The sequence below is a fragment of the Haemaphysalis longicornis genome, unplaced genomic scaffold, assembly GCF_048455015.1.
Source record: "Haemaphysalis longicornis isolate Haplotype H1 unplaced genomic scaffold, Haemaphysalis longicornis Haplotype H1 scaffold_3, whole genome shotgun sequence".
Taxonomy (NCBI): domain Eukaryota; kingdom Metazoa; phylum Arthropoda; class Arachnida; order Ixodida; family Ixodidae; genus Haemaphysalis; species Haemaphysalis longicornis.
Window position 1 is genome coordinate 103,055,247 of NW_027526335.1, and position 20,203 is coordinate 103,075,449.

General features: G+C 48.3%; 1 protein-coding gene across 1 annotated transcript in view; it reads left to right on the plus strand.

Annotated features, from left to right (window-relative positions):
- The first annotated feature begins 1,687 nt into the window (after positions 1 to 1,687).
- The window catches only part of LOC144174972 (cell adhesion molecule Dscam1-like), a 675,942-nt gene continuing 657,426 nt past the window's right edge, over positions 1,688 to 20,203 (plus strand). Inside the window, exon 1 of the mRNA XM_077703965.1 lies at positions 1,688 to 2,286. The gene's annotated coding sequence lies outside the window, so the exon portion shown is untranslated. The remainder of the gene's footprint in view (positions 2,287 to 20,203) is intronic.

The window sequence follows — 20,203 nt, forward strand, 5'->3', positions numbered from 1 at the left end:
AAAGCTGTATACCTCTACCCTCCAACGGTTTCATCTCCATGGGCAAAAACGCCAAGGCGCCAAGAATACACGTATACACTGTATGCTCTGCCCCTCAACAGGTTTCACGTTAGTGGAGATGGCCCGGAATTTTTTGTTTGCGTGCGCGTTTATAGCTGCTCCAGAGGCTCCAAATGCCTTTGAAGCGCGAATCGTTCCGAAACATGCGCTTTAATTCGGCAGTAGCTTAAGGAAACAAGCAGCAGTGTAACACATAGGAGACATAACGAATGTAGTTGTAAGCGTAAGGCGGAAGGGGATAGCAAAGCGAATTTCAATGTGTCTTCAAGAATCAAGGTGTTCCATATAACAGATGATTTATAACACGAGAAGAAGTAGAAAACAAATATAAAAGAAAACTGAAACTAAATCAATTACAAACTTTAAAAAAAAAACGTTGTTGAACAAAAATAGGACTCAAAATTGAAAAGAAATCAATTGAAACTTTACACAACTTTGTTGCGCAGTCGACGTGCTCTCGAGGTCATTTAAACGCTCTAGTTTGCGGTTTTCCGAACGAGCATTCTCCCGACGCTAACACTAATGTATCGTACGATACCGGATCGAACTATGTTGAAAATAGAAGTCGAAGTCCCGTAATCTTGTTGATTCGCTTTCAAAAGAAAAATAATTCTCGAGCGTCATTAGGATGGGAGTGCCAATATTCGATCCATCATCCACCATTAGGGAAAACAAAAATTGCGGGAATCAGTGAGAACCCTGTACGCTCATTCCTTAATACGGCAGAGCCCATCATGCGTTGTGAGGATGCGTCTTTAAAAAATGAAATAAATACACCCGCCTGCGATGTGAAGTGGGAAGAACTCAGTAGTCTGAATGCATGTGCGTGCTTAACCGCTGTTGCCGCTAAAGAGCATGCGCGACCTGATGTTGTCTCCTCTCCACTTACTTTTTCTTTCTAAAACAGAGGCTGGTTAGGAATGCCCCTGAAAATGTAGGCAATCTCGTATGAGAGCTTGTCAGGCGAGGTCTTGATGGCATTTTTTCCCGAGGGCAACTTTGACAAGCAAAAGCGATTCCAAATGCTGCTCGTGTACAGTTAAGTGAAATATTCCAGTTCACTCTTACAAGTAGGTGGCCTTTGGTAGGAGAAGAGAGGAATTCGTGATTGCGAAAAGCGTAGAACCATCATACCTTGCCTACGCCATACTTAACCGGACAGCAAGACCTATACGACATTCTGTGCCTAAATTTTTTACTATCAATAATCATTAGAGTCATTCAATCAGTGGCTGTTTGGCACACCGAAGTTGCTTTTATTCATGTTCACGTGTTTATAAAAAAGAAAAGCAATGCATACGCCGGGATTCAAGCCCAGGGACAATGAGTGGCAGACAACCTCCTAGAGCGCAGACCCGGGCATGGGTCGTATTAATAAACGTTTACTCTCTCTCTCTCTCTCTCTCTCTCTCTCTCTCTCTCTCTCTCTCTCTCTCTCTCTCTGGTGTTCTACAGCAGCGCCGCTTGCGGATATCCGGTTTTCTCGCTTCAGCGCCTCCCATTAAAAATGCCCTTGCTTTTGCCATTTATTGTTTCCTGGGAAAGAGTCTTTAGATCAAGTATTCTTCAGAGCGGTAAGCAAAGGCTTGGATAAAGAAAAGAAAGCGCCCCTTGCGGACAGGGATGGTGGCGGCGCGGCTTAGCTCCAGTCGGCGATAAGGCGAGCATCAGGGACATCGAAATGGGCCACCCGGGTGCGCGACGCACTTTCGCTATCTTCGGTGCATCTACGCATGTATCGCGCCGGCGTGCGGTTCTGTTCAGTATGGCCACCGCTAGCGAGCTCGGTTTAACTTCTGGACAGCCTGTACAGGAACATTGACTGCTCCTCCACAGCTCAAGAGATGGTTGCAGCAAATTATGCAGCTTGGATGGTTTCACCGTCCCCAATAACACGTCCCGGCCTGTCGACGAAACAAACAGCGGACCAGCCATTCCGATGCCACGTCACGATGCCTCGGACCATGCATGGCTTCAACAACCCGTCGCTGCACCTCTGCCAAGAAAAAAAGTGCTATTGAAGACTTGAAACGAAGTAGTTCTAGCCCAAAGTGGAGCATTGCTAGTGAACGTCATGCGGTGCGGTGTTTGGTGACGACTTCGCAGAGCCTTCACAACGACGTCTCCTGTCGAGGAACGATACCGGCGTCCGTTTGCGATGTTCTAGTCCCCAGTAGGTTAGAACACTGTGTCTCAAGGTACTGGGTGCGCAAAATTCATCTCCACGTAAGTTACTCGTCTTTGTATCTGTCTGTTTCAACGAAAAAGTGTTAATTGGCTAGGTTGGCGGCAGTGCTCTCTTAGTGCCTGCAAGCAGGGGAAGATTATCCATGGTTAAAATGGTTAAAACGAACCGGGCTTAGGGGCCCCCTCCAGGGTGGGAAAAAATGTCAGACTTGGTGGTTTGATTCGAAAAAGTTTAAGCCTCCTGCTGATTTGCCCCCATTGAAACATAGATGATGTATTTCAGTAATATATGATTCGAAAAGGCTGTTCGTTGCATAATGCGCCTAATCCTGAAGTCATCTCAGAGTTCCTCCGTCTGAGGGATGTTGTAGATTCTTGCGGCCAAGCCGTTAGCTTTTTCGGGCTTGTACAACGTATGTTTTTTTTGCTGCGCCTCTTCATCGCTGGTCTGTACTCCAAGATCACTTGAAACACAATGCGACAGTGGTAATCCCAAGTCTCAAACACCGGTGGTCAGCGCAGCGGGTGCAATGAGGGCTCTCACGGCAGCTTCTGAAGAAATGAAAGATGCCTTGATGGAACAACCCGAAGATCATGATAACCAAGCAGCAGGGTTCACCTCAGAAAATTTTGAGAGGTGGACATAAGTACTTTTCTATTGGCCGCCGCGAATTATGCACTTTCAGTAAAGAGAAATAAGGCAAACTTTAAAAGTGGAGCTAGTAAACCTCATGAAGCGTCAAAATGACGAAATCACGCACAACTGCTTTGTAAAACGGAAGCACGGGAGCGGAATTGAGAGCCAACCAGAAAAGACTTCCGCCGAATTCACAGTGAATTTTGTGTGCCCAGAATAGGGCCACTAGTCAAAAGAAACGCTTTCGCTTCACATCTTATCAAAACATGCTCAGCAATAATCGGCAGCCTCTGCAGGGTCTTGGTTTTTGGAAAACTGAGTTGGCGCTTTATAAAGGCTTGCAGCGGCACGATGTTCCCGTGCACTGGCCGTGTAACGGAAATAAATTAAGCTGGCTGCGCTTGACGGCTGCGAGCGTGTGGAAACTATTCTCGACTATGTAAATTTTCCATATATGTTTTACTCAAGCGATCGCCGACACGTATAAACATATGGCGATGCGCTGTGCAACTGCTGCTTAGCTACCAAAAAATCACCAGTAAGCATTCTGAGATTTCGTACTCCATACGTATCCTCACTGTAAAGGTGGTTGTTAACGTTAACCGAACACATATTTAGTTGAAATAGGGTAAATTCCACTCGGACATCTAACAACGGTGGCCACTATGCGAGCGAAAGGCGTGTGCATGTTCATCCGGTCTCTGATCTACTGTTGACTTTAAAAGTACACCCGGCGGAAAAATAAGCCGGGGCACGCGAGCGCCTGGCAAAAAACATCCTCGCGCCATCTGATGCTGCGCTTGTGTGGAGACGCCGATGTGAGCCTGCGCCTTGTTGTGCCCGAGCGCCCGGCCCAAACCGCCCGCGGCAGACGTGCCCCAACTTGAAGGCGCCGCAGTGCCGCCTCAACTTTCCCCTTCTCAACGCCACGGCCAAATCATGCCTCGGACGAACGGCCCGCGGCAGACACGCAGTGACATGCCTGGAGACGGTGCCGCTGTGTCGCTTTCCCTTTTCCCGTTGTGGCGGCTCGGCTGACGCAACCGCTTCGCCTCCATTTGTTGGATTTAAGCTTCGGCCGCCGAGAGTCCTGATTGGAGCGATTCAAACCACTCGCGCTGCAATGGGCCACCGGAGGTATAAAACAGCTCGGAAGCATCAGTAAAGGCTGCACTTTCCGGAGGCACCGAGCTGAGACGTGCTGTCGCTTTTGTGTGAGCCATGTAACCCGTTTGTTATCCTTGTACATACTGTATGTAAATGTCGCTTCAACTCTTTGTCGGCTCGAGAACTTCATCGCTACGCTCTGCGCCGTTTCGATAGCGCACGGAGCAAGGTATCGTCGCAACAGTGATGACTGTGCACGGGTGGCCAGTCACAACAGCCTCCACCCACGCACGCTGCCTTGTCTTTTTCTTCGCTTGAAGAAGCGAAGCTGATTCTATGCAGCGTTTGGCGCTAAGCGGCACTTTATTTTCTCAATTCGTCTCGCTTGCACGCGCTTCGGCAGCGGACGATGGTGGTGAAGTGTGCGCTGTTCGCTCTTCCCCGACCCAATCGATGCCACACCCTATTCGTGTCGGTGACGAACTTACGCCATATATATTCCATCGTGCCTTTGTATTTTTTGCATAAAACATGTGGTTGGTTGTTACCTAAGCATGGGCACACGGAAATATATAATGAATTTAGGTAAGAAACAGTTTATTAAAGTAAATTGTGATGAAAGGTCACCTTGCACACGTGCTCAAAGGAGTGGGGAAGGTGCGAAACACGCCAGCAGAGACTGGCGCGGTCGTAGATTTGACACAAAAACAATAACAAATTGCCATCTAGCTTCTTGCTTCGCTGCAAATATCAACAAAAGACGACAGCCATCTGCCACCCCTTCCACCTAACACCCTCTGCTCTCCCTCTACCACCCCTCCCCGGTCACCACTCCTATAATGAATGCAATTAGAGCTTGTTTATTTCAGTTAAATTTACCTGAATTCGCAATGCTCAATATCCATTTGTTGGGAGCGCCGGACTATTTGTTTTGTTTTGTTTTTCTGCTCGTAGTAGTTCGACGAGGTATTTATTGTTTTAAGGTTTGCTTTTGTCTCCGCTTTCGGAAACTTTTTTTTAGTGCATTGGTTCATTTGCTATGAAAAAAACCAATACAACGCATATTTTCGATTGATTGATTGTAGGGCTAATGCGCCGACGCAACGCAGGCGATGAGGCGCGCCGCATATTCTTACTTAGAAAAAAACCTAGTACTTTCGGTTATGTGCTTAAATTTTACCTCAAATATGCTGGATGCATATTCGCACTGAATGTTGTCGCTTTGTGTAAGCCATAGGAGCGCTTGTAGTAGTTTTTAACGCTCTCGCCTATAGTATCTTCGTCTTAGAGCATCTTTTAAAACTGTTCTTGACCTGGTGGTTGAATTCAATGGCACACAGAATGACCAGATTTTTGTGTTTATGTAACCAATTAAAGACTATCGTTTTAAAACTAAGCCAAGAAAATTCCGCTGCAGTCGACACGCACGCGCACATCGATGTCTCGACCGCGGAAGTACGACGTTAGATAGCGCGGGGATGCATTTTGCCACGCGCTCGAGTGCCCGGGATTATTTTGCGGCCGGCCGATCATTTCAATGGCCTACACCGGTGCCACGTTATCGTCTGATAGTATGGAAGATGCCGTTTATGCCCTGTCGTTTGGTGTCTTTATGCGATACTGAGGGCAGAACGCTTCACCCTGTAATAGAAAATCATACTGGTATCGCCCACTGAAGGTCAACCTTGAGCAGCATGGCTCAGTGGCTAAGGCGTTGTGCTGCTGAGCACGAGGTCGCGGGTTCGATTCCCGACCGCGGCGGCCGCTTTTCTGATGGAGGCGAAAAGCAAAAACGCCGTGTGTACGAGATTTCGGCGCACGATAAAGATCCCCAGGTGGTCAAAATTAATCCGGAGTCCTCCACTACGGCGCGCCTCATCGCGGGCGTTGCGTCGGTGCGTTAAACCCTACAATCAATCAACCTTGAGCAGCATAGTAATAAATAAAATAGCATTTTCCTTTTCTATTTGGTTTACGATCACAGAAGGCACAAACTCATTAAGAGTAGTGTGGATGGTTGCAGCTCGTTGTGTTCTTTGTAGTAGAAAGGCACCTACTGCTCCCTTCCGATGCTTTTCCGCCCACCCAAAAACAGTGATCTTTTTGCTCGTAAAAAACTAGCATGAAACCTATGCTTACGGATTTACGACATCCCAGCAGACAGATTATGATTCTACGGCACTAAACAGCTTCAAGCACCAGCTCATGCGAAACGTCAGCTGGTGAAATGTTCTGGATAATTCACGGTGCTCAAGCCTTGTGAAATTTCTCTAGGCGTCTTAAGTAGTGGCAATCGAAAATAACTTTCTTCGAAATGAAACTGGGTTACCTTACCGCAAACAAAAGTTACTAACATGCGACGTAATGTTTCCGGGCATACATATTAAATACGCCACCACGCTGCAGCAAATCGCAATTGTGGGTGACCTTTGGACGTTAGGAAGGCAGTATTGTTGCTGAAGAGAACCTGCAAATACATGTGGGCTTTTTGACGATACCTGCTCGCTTATAGTTTTAATGCGTGAGCATCTCTGGCGCATTACTTGGCTCGACGAAAAATGGGACGTCCCCAGATTTCCATAAACAGTGTTGACGGGTGCTGTGGGCAGAATTCTGCATGGAGAGAGGCTCACCAGATGGCGCTATACTTGTGCTTGTGCTTGGTGCTGGCGAACAACAATCACAGAGGGGAATATTCCCTAGAAAGCTACCATCTGTAACAGAAAAAGTAAGTAATTTTAAGCCTGCCCTAAGTGCAGCACTACTATTAAACGAAGAGTAAAAACATAGAGGTATTAGTTTTTTTCTGCAATATGACATACCACTAGTAATCAGTATCATTATCATCATCATCATTATCGTGCTTCCTTACACTACATGATGTTTCACCAGATTGCGCAAGCTGGCCTAACACTCGTAGTTTGTACATGAAGCATGGAAACGCAACAAGAGCAGTCGAAGTGCCTACATCATCATCTGCGTCTACGTCATCGTCCGCGTCAACATCAAGTCAACATCATCGTCTGCGTCAACATCGTCGAGTGGGCAGTCGCAACGTGGCCGCCCTCAGCCGTGCGAAGTAAGGTCTGTCGAAATATCGCCGATTTGTCGCCTCGCACCTTTCGCGGAATTATTCACTCCGCAATAGTGAACTCAGCCGGAAAAACCTTAGCGGCGTGACTCGGCGACATTACTATACCACGTGCAATCTCCCATCATGAAAGAAAAGTTAGGGGCTCACTCAGTTTCTTCAAGCGCCAGTCATGAACACGATTTCATTGGAGGATAAAGAGGTCTTAGAATTGGGTCCATCACATGTAATGAGAGATCAAAATTTTGTATATACACAATGCAAATTCTTTTGAGCCGGAACCATGTCACAACTGAGAGCCTATTTGAAACCCCTTACGGTCAGGAAGGCGAATTCACAGACTATTCAAGATGTCGACAATAGGCCCTTTCTCAAATGAGCCAAAAATGCTCAACAGAACGTGTTCCCATCGCATCCACTTCGCTGGTAACGCGGTGTGGCGGTCTAAAAACGCTACTTCCCGGCCACCATATCACACAGCAGTGCGCCTAAGAAATAGAAAGATAAGAAAAATGAAGGAAGCTCACACTAACGCGTAAGTCTTGAAGGTAGCGGAGCTGTACGCAACCTTCACAATTATCATGACTATTAAAGTCCACGATTGCGGACGATTTGCTTCTTATTGGCTACCGCAACGACCTATGCTCGATCACTGCTGCTATAAGTGTGAGCTTCCTCCATATTTGTGGAAGTGATAGTCATTGGTCATCACCTTGGAGGGGCGTTCGCTATGACGTGTCTTTCTCGTTCCGAGGAAGTGCTGCCACGATTACAGCGAACGCAGTTTTTTTAAAAATTGTGGCCAATCTTGGTCAGTTTCTTTAATTGGGTATGCGTGGCTTTACAAACGTCCACCGGGGACGCTGGGCGGTCGCCGCGAGCCATGCACACCCGAGCGCTTGGCATTTTCTTGGTTTTGTTAACTGCCGCGTGGTCGCCGCGAGGCACGTGCTTATGTGCGCTCGGAATTTTCTTGGTTTTTTTAACTGGGACAACCAAAACAACGATTTGCGAAACAGCTTCGATGTTTTTTAAAGAAATTGATAGAAAGGGAGAGAGAGAGAGAAAATGGGAAACGGAGGTCAGCCTTGCTAGCAGGAGGTCTTGCTACGCCAGCTGGGGATGTGGTTACAGGGATTCGGAGCTTGACAGAAGTCAACAATGTGCAGATACTCGAGTGAAAAGGGTCTGTTTATGCGCCGAGCGCGTGTACACCTTCTTACACCCGAGCGTGTCTGGGTGTCTACACCAGGGGAACCACTGCCACGCGCAGCATCGATGCGGCCTGACGCGCACTTCCGTGGTATTCAAAATTTTCTCCACGACTGCGTAAATTCCTAAAATTTAGTTAACGAGTAGATGCGCTATTATTACTTGTTCACTGTGGAACTCGGGTGTTTACTTGTTCTAATATTTTAGTGAAGCCAAAACCAAGTTTAAGGCACCACAAAGACCCTTCTTTTATCGCGAAAGGTTCCACCCATTGGTCACCTACGTTCCGATGTGTATGTCTTAAGTCCATGCTTGGCGCAAAACATTGTAGGACCAATGAAATCCCGGAGTGCTGTTTCGTCTTACACAAATTTTAGCAGTCATGAAGTGAAGCACGTCCTACGAGTTTTAGAGCTTTCAGCCCGCGCTCGCTATCGCTAAAATATTCCAGATGCCTATAGCAAAACCTGTTCGTCTTTGAATAGAAATAAAAAAATCTTTGCCCGGTCAGTATACCTCTACGACGGACATGACAATCTAGTCATATTTGTTCCTTTATTCGCTTACGCTGCAGTAGTTGGAAACAAATGAGATTAAATTGACTGTATATTTTGCCTCTCCAAGGCCAACTCTCCAAGGACAAATATAATGACTTCAATAATCACTCATGATCACGAATTTAAAATCCAGTTGGGATTCCCGGAGTCTCTTTTTGCCTGCGAATCGTCACCCCGGGTCAATCTCAGCAAGTGCCAATTTTTGGCGAGTGGCCACCATGTAATAATGCAAACAAAACGTTACTCTCAATCCCGACTGCAACGCCACAAGGCCTGCGCAAACTGTGCGCTACGTTGCATTGTATGGTCAGCACGTCGCGCGCACCCCCATCGTTGACGTTTACGTATACCTGCACTCGCCTCGTCACGACGAGGCGCCTCAACACAGCCGCGGGGCTATCTTATCACTATTGCGGTGGAGCAGGCCTTGGGGATGCGCTACTCAACCAACAACATAACTTTGAACTCTTGGTTTTAAGTCCGTGGGTATAAAAACAGCAAGTGTGGAGTTCAACTCATCACCCGAGTTCGGTAAACGAAAGACGGAAACGAGGCACAGATGCTTTGCAGCTCTCAATCGTAGGGTGTTGTCCGGCGTGGCCTCAATTAGGCACAGGCGCGAATCAATAGCGTCATGCCGCTTGCAAAATCTCGCGAGCCCGGTGCCCGTGGCGGGGCGATAAACAATTACCGGGAAGCTGCAGCTGCAGCCGGGATGTCCGTACCGAAGCCATTTGAGCGGAGCTGACGCGGTAGGCGTCGGCCAGCCGAGTCATGTCGTCTCCCATTAAGCGTCCTTGTTCCTGGCCAACCGCCGTCGCCTCGATTCCATTTGCATGATTGCGGTCGAACACATCATGCGGCGCGGTGGAGAACCAGTCTGGCTCGTTCTCTGCTGGCCTTTTTGTGAGATGTCACAAGCGTAGAGGCGCAAAAAGGCGTCTGCGTTTACCTTAGGATACGCTTCAGTTAGACGTTACGGATGTGTCGTCTCAAGACGTCTCTACTTCATCGTGCATGGTTAAACAGTTTTATCGGTTTATACCCAATTTGTAGGTGCACAGCTTACTGAAGCTGCCGCTCTGTTATTACACGCATGGGGAGTTTACACATGTGGAGGAAACGAGGAAGTATCCTCTCTGTGGGACATCATCATCGTCGTCGTCATCATCATCATCCTGCTCAGGTCCACTGTAGAACGAAGGCCTCTCCCACTGACCACTAACCTTTCTTTTCCAGCGCTACTCCAGTCTCCAGGGGCCGAGTGGAAAATCTAAGGCCCTCAGTGGAAAGTCTAGCGTCGTGGCCGCCGTTTGCGTGCGAAGAAAAATACGAAGATAATGCGCGGCGTGTGTATGACGTGTACTGTTCCAAGTGACATCAGTGCGTGCGCGGGCATTTGGGGCGCTCTGCGGCCTCACGGAGCCAGAACTGCTCCGAACTGCTGGAGCCAGAACTCCGAACTGCTCCGAACTGCTCCGAACTGCTCCGAACTGCTCCGAACTGCTCCGAACTGCTCCGAACTGCTCTGAACTGCTCCGAACTGCTCCGAACTCCGAACTGCTGGAGCCAGAGTCCTCGTAATGCATGTAGCAGAAGTTGACCGGCCTCAGAGCACTTGTAAATATAAACCCCCCCGGTAAAAGTCGAGAGGGGAGCCGCGACGGGGTAGCATAATTGGTTAACGCACCACACGCGTTATACGGAGATGTGGGTTCGACTCCCGCTCCCGGAAAAAACGGCGGATTTTTTCTCGACTTAATTTTCGCCTATTTAGCACTGTATTAAAGAAACATGACAAACACACAATACTTGGGCCTCTGGATTTCAAATACTTTAAATTGGGGTCACCATATTGATTATGTGGCAAGAAATGCCAACTGTAAGCTTTTCTATTTACGAAGAGCTTTAAAATTCAGCACTCCTGACGTCCGATTGACCGCATATAAAGCTTATTCTTGCCTCATTAGATTATGCAGCTATTTTTTGGGACCCCTTCACTCGAACCAATATTAACAAGCTTGAAAAGATACAAAAAAAGGGTGTGCTTCTACGGGCTACAGCTACGGGCGTGCTTCTGTTTCAGCCTAGTTATCCAGAGCCAACTTACCACAAATAGCTGAAAGAAACCGTTTATCCAGGCTAAAATTTCTCTATCAAATAGTAAAAAGCCACTATAAATTAGACATCTCCAACATAACATTCTCCTCCGGGTATACCACACGGCAAAGGCATCAAATGACAATTACTCCTTTTCGTACACGCAACAATGCCTTCAAATATTCCTTCTTTCCGCGGACCATTACTGAATGGAACCAGCTTACTAGCACCCAAGTACAACAGCTTTCACTTTCCTTGTTTACATCATCTTTAACTTAGTGCTGAAATTATGTCATTTATTCTTTCTTATGCACCTGTATTTGTTGTTTGCCTTTTTTTTGTGATCTCCTCATCATTTGTACCCTCCCGCCAAAATCCCAATGTGGGATTGCAGTATCAATAAATATCTCGGAAACAGCCGAATAGCACTGGCAATGACGACTGCAACCTTGATATATATATATATATATATATATATATATATATATATATATATATATATATATATATATATATATATATATATATATATATATATATATATATATATATATATATATATATATATATATATATATATATATATATATATATATATTGTAGCGTTGATTATGGACGCCATTGATGCAATTGTCCTTGCATGGTTGCCTGTGACAATTGCATCAATCGCGTCCATAATCAACGCTACAATATTCTCAATGTATCTCGAATATGTATACAATATTCTCTACAATGTTATCTCGATGACATAGTCGTTTTTTCTCCCGACTTCGACACTCATTTGAGGCGCCTGGAGCAGGTTTTGACTTGCCTTGCCAAAGCCAGATTGCAGCTCAACATGAAGAAATTCCACTTTGCGGCGCGAAAGTTGACCATACTGGGCCACGTTGTGTCGAAGGAGGGAATTCTTCCCGACGCCACCAAACTTCGCGCGGTCGCCGAGTTCCCTAAACCGACCACCATGAAGGCTCTACGGAGCTTTATTGGACTATGTTCGTATTTCCGCCGCTTTATTCGCAACTTTGCCGCCATAATTGCGCCCTTGACGGCGCTTCTCGGCAAGGAAAGCGGTATTGGCGCTTGGTCGAGGGATTGCGATGAAGCGTTCGCAAAGTTACGGCGACTCCTTCCTTCCCCGCCTATTCTGCGACACTTTGACCCGACCGCGCCAACAGAAATCCACACGGATGCCAGCGGCGTCGGAATTGGTGCAGTGCTTGCCCAACGAAAAGCTGGTTTTGACGATTATGTCGTCGCTTATGCCAGTCGTACGCTCACAAAAGCTGAGTTAAATTATTCGGTCACGGAAAAGGAGTGCTTGGCCATCGTATGGGCGCTTGCAAAATTTCGACCATATTTGTACGGTCGTCCTTTTGACGTTGTGACGGACCACCACGCGTTGTGTTGGTTGTCGTCGCTCAAAGACCCGTCTGGCCGCCTTGGTCGCTGGGCTCTGCGACTTCAAGAGCATGACATCCGTGTGCTGTACCGTTCCGGCCGGAAGCATTCAGACGCTGACGCTCTGTCCCGCTCCCCCCTACCGGCGGAAGACTCGTGTTCCGTTTCTGTTGATGCCGGCCTGTCGTCCCTCGACATCACGGACATGCCAGCCGAGCAGCGCAAGGACCCCTGGATTGCTTCGCTTATTGACTTTCTCTCTGGCGTGCCCTCTGCTCAAAAATCGCGTGCGCTGCGCCGCCAAGCTGCCCACTTTGCAGTCCGCGACGAAATGCTGTTCAGGCGCAACTACCAATCAGGAGGTCGCAAATGGTTACTGGTAATACCTCGCCATTTGCGCACGGGCATATGCGCATCCTTCCACGCTGACCCCAGCTGCGCTCACGCCGGTGTGTTAAAAACGTATGAGCGGCTTCGCCTACGGTATTACTGGCGGGGAATGTACACGTTCGTCCGCAAGTACATCCGGTCATGCATCAACTGTCAGCGGCGCAAATGCCCTCCTACTCCCGCGGCGGGCCCGCTGCAGCCATTGCCGTGCCCAGAAAGACCGTTCGATCGCATTGGGATAGACCTTTACGGTCCCCTTCCGTGCACAGCTGCTGGCAACCGTTGGGTCATTGTGGCAGTGGATCACCTTACGCGCTATGCAGAAACTGCTGCTCTAGCAACTGCCACGGCACGTGACGTCGCGTCCTTCCTGTTACGCCGCTTCATACTTCGCCATGGTGCCCCTCGAGAGCTGCTCAGTGACCGAGGTCGCGTCTTCCTGTCGGAAGTCATCGAAGCCCTCCTGCGGGAATGTCGAATTGTTCACCGAACTACGTCGTCTTACCACCCGCAGACGAATGGTCTCACAGAACGATTTAACCGCACCTTGAGTGATATGCTTTCGATGTACGTGGCGTCGGACCATTCGGACTGGGACGTGATACTTCCCTTTGTCACGTACGCCTACAACACGGCCACGCAGACGACGACGGGATTCTCACCTTTTTTCCTGCTCTACGGACGGGAGCCGGCATGCACTCTTGACACAATTTTGCCGTATCGCCCAGATCAGACCGAGTTCGCACCCATTTCGGAAATAGTCAAGCATGCCGAAGAGTGCCGTCAGCTCGCCCGCTCGCTCACATCTGAACACCAGCAACACCAGAAGCATAATTTCGACGCTTCCACCGCGGCTCCCACCTATAGGCCTGATTCACTTGTCTGGCTTTGGGTCCCATGCCCTACACCCGGCCTCTCACCGAAGCTTGTTGCAAAATATCATGGACCCTACAGAGTCGTCAAGCAAACTTCAGCAGTGAATTACCTCATCGAACCGGTTGCGCCCGCACCCGACCGTCGACACCGTGGACGCGAGATAGTTCACGCCAACCGGCTGAAAGAGTATTACGATCCTGTGGTCTCCTCGGCACCTTGAGTCGCCAGGATGGCTCCTTTTCCACCGGGGGCGAATATTGTAGCGTTGATTATGGACGCGATTGATGCAATTGTCACAGGCAACCATGCAAGGACAATTCCCCGTTGGGGATATTCGGCTTGGTGCACGCCCGACGACGAGGAGGCAGAAGCATCGCTTGGGCACGGGCCGATCGAGTATCGCGTCGGACTTAGCTTGCTTGGCACGAAGAACCTCGGCTTCTCCGCAGCTCTAACTGCTCGTTAGTGGTCCAATAAACCACGCTTCAATATATATATATATGCGTGTGACGTCCCGCAGAAGGATGGTACAGGGCAGTTGGCCGAGATGGGAGATTAGCCACCAAGAGAAGGAGCGGGGCGATAGTAGTGGATGACGAAGTTAATAAAGGCGTTGGTTCGATGGACGCCATGTCGCCTGCGTTACACTAGTCGACAGGATTTACCGTGCAACCCCGCATCATGACAACATCCAAGAAAGTCATCACCATCCCCAAGTACTCGGGAGCAAGCGACGATGTTCCCGTTGACAACTGGCTCCGACTCTCCGAGGTGAAGACTGCGGCCGCTGCATGGACCGAGCGGACAAGTTGTGCAATTTCTCCGATTACCTTGAAGGTGAGGCCTTCCGCTGGTACCTTACCGAGGTGTTTGACACTGGCACAGCTTGGGAGGACCTCGTTACATGCATGACCGAACGGTTCGCAAGCGCCATCGCGGATCCATTCCGTCAGTTCATTCATTGCCGCCTGAAATCGGGCCAGAGCCTCAAGGAGTATTACGATGAAAAAATGTGTATGGGACGCCTTGCTGAACTAAAGGACGCGCACCTTATATCAGGGCTCATCGACGGCCTCCGTGATGAAATGGAAATGGCTCTTGCTGGGCTTAATCCATCCATCCCAGCAGCGTGGCTTTCAGCTGCGCTTAGAGTAGAGGCTGCTATGAACCGAGCTAAGTCGCACCGCGTTCCACCAGGTCGACACGCACAGATCAATGCACCGAGCGACAATTCCCATCAGCGTCCCCCTAATACGCCGGGCCGAGCACCCATGTCCGAATGCAGGCATTGTGCCATGGCCGGCTTGCCACGACAGATGCACTCGCACAATGAATGCCCACGACGCGCAAGCATTTCCGCCCTCGCTACCAACCAGGGAAACGAGGATGGCGACCCAAGGCTATGTTAATTGACTTTGATGCTCTCATTAACGGGCACCCAGTCAGCGGTACTCTTGATACCGGAGCCACAATTACCTGTATCAGCGAAGCAGTGCTGACAACCCTTCGCCTGCAAATAATGAGAGATTCATGCATCACTGTAGATCAAGTAACATCATCTACCAAAACTTTGGGTCGCTTCAATCTAAAAGTACAAATCGGAAAGATCACCAAGGAAATAGAAGCGCACGTTCTGCAAGGAATGAAGAGCAATCTACTTCTTGGCTTGGACAGCGCCTGCCTCTTCCACTTGTTTCTAGACCTCGACACCCCGACCCTACGCCAAGGAAATAATGTCCTCCACTTTCAACGCCCACAAGTCCGTTACGCACCTGACAAAAACGCTTGTGTACAGGAACCTCAAGCTTCCGATTTGGGCCACGTAAATGAGACTCAGAGCTCTGCACTTAAGCAACTTCACAAGTATGAGAACATTTTTTTCCAAGTCACAAACTGGCATTGGGTGTATCAGTAGCGAGATGCATCGCATTCCCGTCACAAACAACGTCCCCATCCGCAGGGCTCCCTATCGATGCTCAGAAGCCGATAGCGTCGAAATGGACAGACAAGTCAGCGACCTTCTCAAGCAATGCGTAATACGGCTGTCTACGTCTCCGTACGCTGCCCCGGCACTTCTGGCAGAGAAAAAGGGAGAAGGGCGCACACGTTTCTGCATAGATTACCGCAAGCTGAACGCAGTGACGGTGCCCGACTACCAACCCATCCCTCGCATTGACGACGTTCTAGACTCTCTCGGGAAATCGACGTACTTTTCAACGTTAGACATCACGTCGGGTTACTGGCACGTCAAGATGCACCCGGAAGACATTCCGAAAACAGCCTTTGTGACATGTACCGGTCACTACGAATGGCTTGTTATGCCTTTCGGTCTCCGTAACGCCCCAGCCACTTCTGAGAGGGCTGTCAAGTCCATCCTAGCAAAACACCGCTTAGCGCACGTCACGAACTACTTCGATGATATTGTGGTGTATTCTGACACGTTTTCTGACCATCTGAAGCATCTCGACGCCGTTCTAAACGCTTTTAAAAGCGAATGCGTCAGGCTCAAAATGAAGAAATGTCAGTTCGCACAAACATCCATTGAGTACCTGGTACACAGGGTTTCAAATGGTGCAGTCACTCCGAAACGAAGCAACGTGGAGGCGATTTTGCGGTTTCCCACACCATCGTGCCCGAAAGAGCTGCAGCGTTGTCTCGGTACCGTAAATGTTTACCGTCGGTACATCGCTCACTTCAGTGAAATTGCCCATCCACTGACGTGCCTCCTCAGCAAAGACGCTACGTGGAAGTGGGACTCTGGCTGCCTACTGGCTTTCACTAAGCTGAAGAAATGTGTCACGGAAGAGCCGGTTCTTGCCATCTACGATGCCTCCAAACCTTGTGTGCTGTACTGTGATGCGCCCAGCAAAGGTATCGGCGCCGTTTTGAAGCAGGCTGATGAAGAAGGCCGGGAGCACCCAGTTGCATACCACTCACGCAAGCTGCTCAAGCATGAAGTCAATTACGCCATCACAGAGCTTGAATGATTGGCAATTATTGACGCTATCGACAAATGGCATTGCTATCTACATGGAAAACCTTTTACGGTGGTCGCCGATCACGCCGCGCTAGAGTAGCTTAAAAACATCAAGAATCCGCGAGGCCGTCTCTTTCGGTGGTCCTTGAAACTCTCCATGTACGATGTAAACATCAAGCACGAAAAGGGCGCTGAAAACATCGAAGCTGATGCACTATCGCGAAACCCGATTATTCAGCTTCTATCAGCTGACCAACTGCAAGAGCATCCCAACGACAAACCGCCTTGCAAGCACGTCATTGAGAACGGAATGACCATAGTGACGCGCAGAGGGATTCGAAAGGTCTACGTTCCTGCTGCTCTGCGACCTTCTCTTCTTCAGAAATCTCATGACGCTTTTGGTCACGTTGGAGTCAAGAAGACATTGCGACTTCTGTCTCCACAATATTATTGGCCTGACATCATCACCGATGTCTCAAAATATATTCGCCGCTGTGACACTTCCCAACGCTGCAGGAAGACGTAGACCAAGCGTTTCGGATCTTTGGAGTCACTACCACCAGCTGAACAACCATTTGATCTTCTGGCCATGGACACCATCGGAGGTTTTGCGAACTACGGTTCTCCAAAAAGGTTCATTCACTTGGCCGTTGACCATGCCACTCGTTACGTGTGGGCTTTTGCGCACCGAAATGAGACCTGCGATGCGTACATTTCCTGCCTGAAGAGCATCTTCGTTGCTGGAAAGCCTGGGAAGTTCTTCTCCGACCGCGGAATAGGATTCACCGCACGCAAAATCAAGCAGTTCCTCAAACACAACAACGTTCATCAGCTTTTCACAAGTTATCAACGCCCGCAGTGTAATGGCCTAAACGAGCGCACTAATCAGTCCATAGTTACTCGCCTGCGCTGCAAAATCAACGACGAACCGCGAAAACCATGGACACGCCTTCTTCCAGAGGTTGTCGATGAGTACAACAAGACACCTCATGAAGTCACCGGCTACCCACCATGTTTCCTCATGTATGGCACATCATCATACCCCTGTCTCCTCTCCAACACTGCCGAAACCCTGCAAGAAGCTCGCGCAAACGCAGTACGCAATTCCCTCGCGTATCACGAGAAGAATAAGCTCATCTACGACAAGAAGTTTCTTCCGTCAGAGCTCCAGGTGGGAGACTGTGTGTTATGAGACACCCTGGCATCCCAACCGCGGCAAACTCTGTGCGATAATGGAAGGGCCTTATACTGTCCTACCCAAGATCTCTGCGGTAAACTATGAGATCGACTGCAGCGTGGCTCCACTCGGTCGTCAGACTGACATTGTCCATGTGGGGAGGCTAAGACGATTTTATCCGCCCTTACACCAAACACTCTCTCGGGGGGAGGGGGAAGCGTGTGACGCCCCGCAGATGGATGGTACAGGGCAGTTGTCCGAAATGGGAGATTAGCCACCAAGAGGAGGTGCGGTGCGATAGTAGTGGACGACGAAGAAGTTGTTAATAAAGGCGTTGGTTCGACGGACGCCATGTCTCCTGCGTTACATATATATATATATATATATATATATATAATCATCACTATCATCAGACGGTGACCTGGGCTGACCGTGACGTCGAAACTGACAGAACAAAAATCCAAGGAAGGCCAGGAGTAAAGCAAAGCATGCCAGCCGTCTATAAGAGATGATTACTGATTGCCCCAATTCATGATTTATGAGGATTAGTAGTTATGGTTAGTAAGTGGGTTAGGATGAATTAGGATGAAGTAAGATGCATTGAGGATCGATTAGTTAGTAATCGTTAGTATTGATCTGCATGGTGGGAATAGGATCAGTTAAGAATCATGGTGCACGATGACGAATTAAAAGGGGTTAAGTTTAATTAAGGTGGACTCATGATGGAAAAGCAGCGCGGCTGCTTTGTCGGCAGTCGGACGTGCACGTAAAATGCATACTTAAGTAAGCATACATAAGGATATGTAAACATACTTGAGTGTCCTAGGATTGTTGTTCTAATACCCTGTACATTTATTTCTTGCCGCCGTTTCCAGTAGGGGGAAGAAGTGAAAGGAAAATCAACGAGGTCAGTCAAATACAATATTCGGTTTTTATCACAGAAACAAAAAGAAGACAGTCGGGAGGAGAAAAAAAGGTAAAAGGAAGTTCAGTCTAAGTGTTAAACAAGTACGTCTAAACGAGTAACTTGACCATTTTTTCAGCCACCATGCTGATGGTAGAATTCGCTCTAACCTTGAAAATGACGTTCGAAAACAAAACAAAGCATATTTTCTAGGCAATTTGGTGTCTCGTAGATGAGCCACAATGAGCCACACGTGGGCCCATGCCTACGACATACGCATACGCTCTGCAACGTTTCACGCATGTATAAATACGGCCACGCCAATTTGCGTTTCATACGTGAACAAGGGACCCGTACGGGCCCCGAAACGTCATTTGTTTTTATCTATTGTTTTTTCACCTTTTTTGGCGAGTGTCAGTTTGTTACCGGCAATGAACTTCAATAGAACTGCAGTTCTGGAATAACGCAGAATATTTTAATTCCTTCCTGGCTTGCTGGAAACGCTTTAGACAGTGATTAATTCGGCGAAAAGCAAAAACGCCCGTGTGTACGAGATTTCGGCGCACGTTAAAGATCCCCAGGTGGTCAAAATTAATCCGGAGCCCTTCACTACGGCGCGCCTCATCGCCTGCGTTGCGTCGGCGCGTTAAACCCTGCAATCAATCAATCAATCAGTGATTAATTCTAGTGAATTAATCACTGCTCCTTGTCGAATGAGAAAAAACGCTGGCTTAACAATCGGGAAACGAAGTTAACCGAGCGTCACACTCAGCTGAAACGTAGAATTCGTTGTTCTCAGCGCCTTTTTTTATTATATCATCTTTTCATACGTGCTATAACGGTCCTTTAGTTTAGCTACTCTGTTATATTTGCCAAAGCCACAAGTTTTCCGGTCTTGAAAAGAACTATACTATTACTCCCTTCTTACTTATGCATGCCTGGAACAGTTTGTTGGGTAAAAAAGCCCAAGTCCAGAACAACAGTTCTAAGAACTTTCCTCGAGCTTACAAGCAATGGACGAAGATTTATTTGGCCGTTTCCGCAAAACAAAAAACTACTAACAAAACACAGCACACAAAGTCTTTATCCCAAAACAAACAAACGAAAAAACAATCCGCCCATTCTCAATTTGTTCTCAGAGCATAAACTTGCTCTTCAGTGCGTATGAGAAACGATCACGCACTGCTAGGATACGGAAATTGTCACCGGCATTCGAGTCAGCGTCGCTAGTGAGTGAGTGCTGCCGCAGATTTCTGGGCACTTCGCCAATGTCTTTCACGCACATATATAAGTCTCGCCGATTTTCAGTTGTTTGTTTTACTTTTTGTATCTAGCTGCAGTGTGAACGCGCACTCCGCGTCGAGTGACAGCGACGAAGCACTTGGGCGTAAGTGCGCATACGCAAGCGCAAAACTGAACACAGGCACGCGCTAGCTGAATGCTCGCGCATGTGCTCTCACGTGGTCGTAGGCTCAAACGCACGAGAGAAACACCAATTTGAACAGCACCCATCCTATACACCGAAGAAGA